The sequence below is a fragment of the Danio aesculapii genome, chromosome 17, assembly GCF_903798145.1.
Source record: "Danio aesculapii chromosome 17, fDanAes4.1, whole genome shotgun sequence".
Classification (NCBI taxonomy): Eukaryota; Metazoa; Chordata; class Actinopteri; order Cypriniformes; family Danionidae; genus Danio; species Danio aesculapii.
The window spans coordinates 4,085,011-4,092,076 of NC_079451.1; positions in this window are offsets into that span (position 1 = coordinate 4,085,011).

The following is a 7,066-nucleotide window of genomic DNA, read 5'->3' on the forward strand; positions in this document are numbered from 1 at the left end:
TGAGAAGGTTCGACCTCCTTTACTCGACTTTGCTATTCTAGGTACTACCAGAAACCCTGAGTTTTGAGACCTTAAAGAGTGAGTTGGATTGTAGCGAGACAGAAGATTGGTTAGATAAACAGGAGCTAGATTATTTAAAGCTTTATATGTAAGAAGCAATATTTTAAATTCAATACGAAACTTAACAGGCAGCCAGTGTAAGGAGGATAAAATTAGGGTGATGTGAGCTGCATTTTGTACTAACTGAAGTTTGTTAATAGAGGATGCTGGGCAGCCAGCAAACAGTGCATTACAGTAGTCCAGCCTAGAAGTCATAAAAGCATGGACTAGCTTTTCTGCATCTGACATGGATAGAATACTTCATAACTTAGCGATATTTCTCAGATGAAAGAAAGCTGTTTTTGTGACATGGGATATATGATTTTTAAAAGTTAAATTGCTGTCTAATATGACACCCAGATCTTTTATAGTAGAGCTAACGCTAACTTTGTATCCCTCTAATTGTAGGTCGAGTTGTGAGATCTGCTGTGTACAGGATTTAGGCCCAATAAGTAATAATTCTGTTTTGTCTGAGTTTAAGAGAAGATAATTGTTGGTCATCCAGTCTTTAACATCTTCTCTCCCGAAAGATCAGCCCGGCAATGTGATGTGGGTAACTGTGAGCTCCTAGCTATCTAACTTGCCTTTAAGAAGTGGAGGCATTGGTTGGAGGGGTTGAAACATCCATTTACAATGTTCACCGATCACAAGAATCTCCAGGATCTATGAGAGGCTCTGCGTTTGAATCCACAAGCAAAGTGAGCTCTGTTCTTTACGAGATTTAAATTTTCCATCTCATATTTTCCAGGTAATCCTCCAGTCAATGTGTAAGAGAAGCCTTTAGCAGTTCAAACTTTCTTAAGTAGAGCAGACTTGCTTCGTTAGCCCCTGAGCTCAGGTGACTCCTAGCTCAAACACCTTTTAAAAATGGCTGCCAGATCCACTTCCTCTGCCAAGGAAGCTGTCGTCATAAAAATCCATTAACCTCATAATCGAATTAACCCCCTTCCCCACCCCAAAAATAAAGCACAAATCACAACAATATAATTGCAGAAAATTAAATACAAATACATAAAAAGATATTTCATTTTTTTTTCCCTTTTTTTCACCTTTATTAGGATAGGACAGTAGAGTTTGCAGACAGGAAAGTATTGGGAGCAGAGAGAGGGGAAGGGTCGGCAAAGGACCTCAAGCCGGGAATCGAACTTGGGTCACCGTGAGCACCATGGGGCTATATGTCGGCACACTTTACCACTAGGCTATTGGCGCCGACAAAAGATATTTCATTTAACTAAACCTTTTACTGTGAGTGTGTGTGGCAGTGTCACAGTACAAAATTGAATGGAAGTGGCCCCCTAGTAATTGATCCTTCGCTAAGCCCCGTTCTCCTTAGTTACTGTTGCTACGCCTGTCAAGCTTTCATGCCTGGCACGGCTTTTACAATGTGTCTGCGCCAGTGTCAGACATTGCCAGGGATATAATGTCATTTTTGGCGAACAGGTGAGATATCCGAGAACGGCAGACAAAAAAGGACTGCAGTGTGCATTACAGGAGTATATTCACGACATAATAGGCAACCGATTAGAGAATAATTCAATCAAAATTGAAGCTAGCTAAGCCTAGCCGCCTCATACGCTAACCATTCAACAGCTTAGCTTATGCTCAGCAGGAGAGGTGACATTTAAAAATAATCTAATAATAACAAATTTAATTTCTCTATTTTTAGGCAAAAATCCTGATATACTAATGTTGTGCAATGAAATATAGCGTTACTAACCGATGAGGAAACATGCATGGACAGTGCTTTTACATAGTTCATTCATTGAAAAAACAGCCAGAAAGGGGAAATTGATGGATTTGTGGTGAATGTTAGCATCATTGACTCATAACAACGTACAGTAATTTACCTATAACTGTCAGTAAATTAATGAAAAACAGCTGCTGGTAAAGTAAATTGATCGGAAGTGCTCAGTTTGTGATCACATCTCGGTTTTGTTCTTTTGATTTGTAATTTAAAATATTCGTAGCTTGAAACAGATGGAAATATGAAGTTCAGAAAATTCAGCAATAGATTCGCCGATTCGTATATTCCGGATCAATAACTCACGTCATTATGACCTATTCGCTATTAGTATGACTACTATGGCGAAGGCCAAAATGGAGGAGTGCTCATAATATCGAGCGAAAAAAAGTACAGCCGTAATACATAACCTGCTTTGTATTTTTGTAGGAAACACAGTTTAGATCTGTTTAGGGCAGTGGTCACCAAACTTGTTCCTGGAGGGCCGGTGTCCTGCAGATTTTAGCTCCAACCCTAATCAAACACACCTGAACAAGCTAATCAAGGTCTTACTAGGTATTCTTGAAACAATCAGGCAGGTGTGTTGAAGCAAGTTGGAGCTAAACCCTGCAGGGACACCGGCCCTCCAGGACCGTGATTGGTGACCCCTGATTTAGGGTAGGAGGTGTGTGAGTTGTTGCCGTCTATCACATATCGAATATCAAAACAAAACCAACTTAACTCCACCCCTTTAGCGCCCCTCACACAGCTTGATCCAAGCAGGCATTTCTCCTCTTGGGTTTTTGGTTTTAAAAAGGGAAAAAATTCCACCATCCCATCCAAACTTTAAGGATACCGGGTATCAGATTTGCACAATCCATATGTTCAACGCTTTGGTCTGTTTCCCTCGCTCGAAAGCTTGACAGAGCCCCTGGGATAGCGACGGTTGCTAAGCCATGATTGGTGGATGGCAGTTTATGGGTGTGGCTTAGCGAAGGGTCAATTCTCTATGCAGGAAAAAACCCTGGTTATACTTGACATGGGAGAAAAGCTGGACTGTTTCGATTTCAAAACTGGGTAGCAATCCTTTATTGATATTTTGACTGTTAAAAGCACTGCTCTCTGCTCCTTTTGTACTTTGAGCACCTGCCTTTCATGTTTCTGCATGGCCCTGACAACCACACTTGGCTTTTGTTAAATTATTAGCCAATGAAATACATGTTCAAAACAGCCAAACCTGATCCCAAACATTTGTCAACCCGCCCAAGTCAATTTTTACCTTCAAAATCAAACTCGCCCAATCTGGCAAGGCAACATTACCTGATTTTCACTCTCCTGCCATGCTGAGAAGGATACCGTAGCATTTGGGCCCTCACAAATCAAGCATTTTCTCATGTGGAAGCAACAAAACAGCATATATTACTAAATTTGGATTGGCTCCTTTTATATCTAAAGAACTGACTGACCAAGTCAATAATGCCAACGGGATTGTGGTCATGTTTGACAAGAGTCTCAATAAGATGATGAAAAGTAAGCAGTTGGACCTTCATATTCACCACTGAGTCGACGACCACGCTGTTGCGTATGTATTAAATATAACTGATAATTGATATAAAATGTTTTATTTTATGTATTTATGTTTATGTTATGTATTTTATGTTTTATTTTAAATGTTTAGCCCACTTCTACATAATTATTTTCTAGGGTTCAAAAGTTATACAGATTTGACATTTTCCCCTCATACTTCTGTCGGAATGGGTCAGAAGTTGGCATTGAATTTTATTTGAAATGGTATTAAAATTGTAAATTGTAAATTTTACTTGGAGGATCCCGGGGGTACCCTGATAAACTGACATGACCACACATGAACTGTGTTTACAGCACCACATGGTAAATTCTGTATTCTCTTTATGTATGTATATCCACACCAATTTCAATGCTGTTATTGCTCTTTGCACCTTTTCCGTTCTATTTGCACAGTGATAGTCTGCACCAGTGGTGTAGTCCTTGCTATACTCGCGTATACTCAGTATGCCTACTTTTTTCCACAAGCTGTTTGGGTATTACGACTTCTGAGGATCATACCCTCGGTATACTCACTTGTTTTGGTGATTAAACGTCCCTAATTTATGTGTATTCGCATCTTCTGTAACGGTATACTAAATGTTTTTTAACTTGCATCTTAATTTGTTGCAGTTGGTGCATTTTTGTTTAACTTGCGCCATTCCTCGCCCTCTGACGACCGCAGCAACTGTGAGAACATTTCGTGAGTTTTTCGAAGTTCACAACAAATCAGCTGAATGATGTATAATTGAAACATTCAAGTAAAATTATAAAACAGCATAGGCGTCGCTTTAGCCCTCCTATATTTCCATTCAGCCCCCATAAAACTTTAGCGATTACCTCATGAACTGTACATTACTAAATGATCTCCTCAGTCCCCTTTAAATTTGCTATACAACGACGGCAGAATTTCGCTCCTCCCTTTTCAACTTGTTGTTCATTTAGTCAGCAAACCACAGCTGTGCAGACCGTGAGCACAAGGTGTGTGTTTATCGATAGATTGTTAGAATCACTATTACTTAAGCATAAATCATTGAATTGAGATTAAAATGTATAAATTTGTTTAAATATTTGTCCTTATTAAATGGAAATTGTCATCATTTACTCAACCTTTACTTGTTACAAACCGATTTGTCTTTTTTATTCTGTTGAACACAAAAGAAGATATTTCAAGAGTTCCCACTTAGATATGTTTGGCGTATAAAGCAGGTTTGGCATGCTGTCCCGGGAGAGAACCCTGAGCTCGGAGATATTTGAGCCCAGGGCTCCCGCCCGGTCGATAAGCATATCAGGAGATCCGAGATCAGGTAGGTCTCGAGAGCTCCCCCTTTAGAAAAGGGAGGAAAAGGAGGAGATGGGGTGGAAGGGGGGATTATTCCAAACGAAGATAGAACAGTAGGGAGAAAATGATCCATTTATAGTAGACTAGGATCACTCTGATTGGATTATTACTAATTACAGATGAGTGGCCAGACGTGCTCAATCATATCACATGCTCCTCTCGAAATTAGTTTATGGAACTTCACTTCGAAGAAAGCTGGAAACCTGTAACCACTGACTTCCGTAGCATTTGTTTTTTTCTTTTTTTGGAAGTCAATAGTTACAGGTAACTGATGTTTAGTATATATATATATATATATATATATATATATATATATAATATATATATATATATATATATATATATATATATATATATATATATATATATATATATAGCTAATGAATCAAACAAACATTGACATTGTTCGTTTCTTTGCCTACTTTTAAAATTTGGATTGGGTGGGTAATAGTACACCACCTATTTTTTAGGACTACACCACTGGTCTGCACTCTGATCAGCGATATTTGAATCTGTTTTTATTTTGTTATTTTAAAATTTTCTTTCTTACTTATTTTTTACATTAAAATATTTTTTGGTATTTTTTATTGCACTGCCCTGCACTGTTTGCAAGACCGCGCACATTATATGACCAGGGCAGTTTATTCTTTAGTCTAGTTAACTTAGCTGTTTTTGTTTTGTATTATATCATGCTGTTTCTTTTCATTTCTTTGGTCATTGGTTGAAATGACAGTAAAAGCTCCTTGAACCTTGAACTTCTAATCCCATGTAAATATGCAGAAACATTCCCCTGAATAACGTTTGGCGTTTTAAATTAAACATTGTGTGCTTGACGAACTCCTCTAAATTGAGGCGATAATTTAAATAAATATGAATAAATTTTTTTAGATTAAATACCTATAAAAATCTAACGATTAGATATTTGATTTATCAAATAATTCAAAACAATTGGGTGGTTAAAACCACACATCAAATTGTAAGAGACATTTACAAAGCATAGCACCTTTACATTTGTTAGACATATTTTCGACAAGTGATTTAATTTTTCTTTTAATTTAATGTCTTACAGAAGCACTTTCACGTCCATCTCATGAGCATCATTCACTTGCCTACGTTAAATTACAACATACAGCACATAGCTGAAATTTTAACTTTTCGTTCAATTTCAGTGACTTTTTATCATTGATCCAGTGCTGTGCTTGGCAGGGTACTACGCTGGATAGTGTGGCTTGCTAATTTACTATTTCATACCAAATCAGCCCTCACACTGGTGTCACTGAGTACAAGAGAGAGGTGAGGGGGTGGAAAGAGATTATCTGGTCAAGAATGCAAGTCAATGGCAAAAGAGAGAGAGAGAGAGAGAGAAAGAAAGGAACTGCTGAGTCCAGGCTTTGTCTGTGCTGCAACTGAAAAATAAAACACACTAATTCATAAGTGAAAAGCGACAAATACATTTGATTGAACGATCAAGACTGTTAATCTATACAGAAATGTCAACAACTACTCACATTTTAGTGTTAAACTAGCAAGATAAAAGAACACCAAAAGCATTTCTCTTATTCAGCCACATATAGGGATTATTTGTAATGCAGACATATTCTTTGAAATGATTTTTTCCTGCAATATATATATATATATATATATATATATATATATATATATATACAGACACACAGTTGAAATCAGAATTATTAGCCCTCCTTTGATTTTTTTTTTCTTGCTTTTTTTAAATATTTCCAAAATGATGTTTAACAGAGCAAGGAAATTTTCACAGTATGTCTGATAATATTTTTCCTTCTGGAGAAAGTCTTATTTGTTTTATTTCGACTAGAATTAAAGCAGTTTTTAATTTTTAAAAATCCATTTTAAGGTCAAGATTATTACCCCTTTAAGCTATTTTGTTTTGTGATAGTCTACAGAACAAACCATCATTACACAATAACTTGCCTAATTACCCTAACCTGCCTAGTTAACCTAGTTAACCTAGTTCAGCTTTTAAATGTCACTTTAAGCTGTATAGAAGTGTCTTGAAAATATCTAGTCAAATATTATTTACTGTCATCATGGCAAAGATGAAATAAATCAGTTACTAGAGATGAGTTATTAAAACTATTATGATTAAAAATGTGGTGAAATAATCTCTCCATTAAACAGAAATTGGGGAAGCAAAATAAACAGGGGGGAGAAGGGCTAATAACTAATTTTAATAACTGACTTCAACTGTGTGTGTCTGTATATATATATGTATGTGCTTATACAATACAATTACATTACAAAAACATTATAGAGCCTTAGATTTTACCAAATAAAACTAGTACATTTTATAGTTTCTGCTTTCTTGT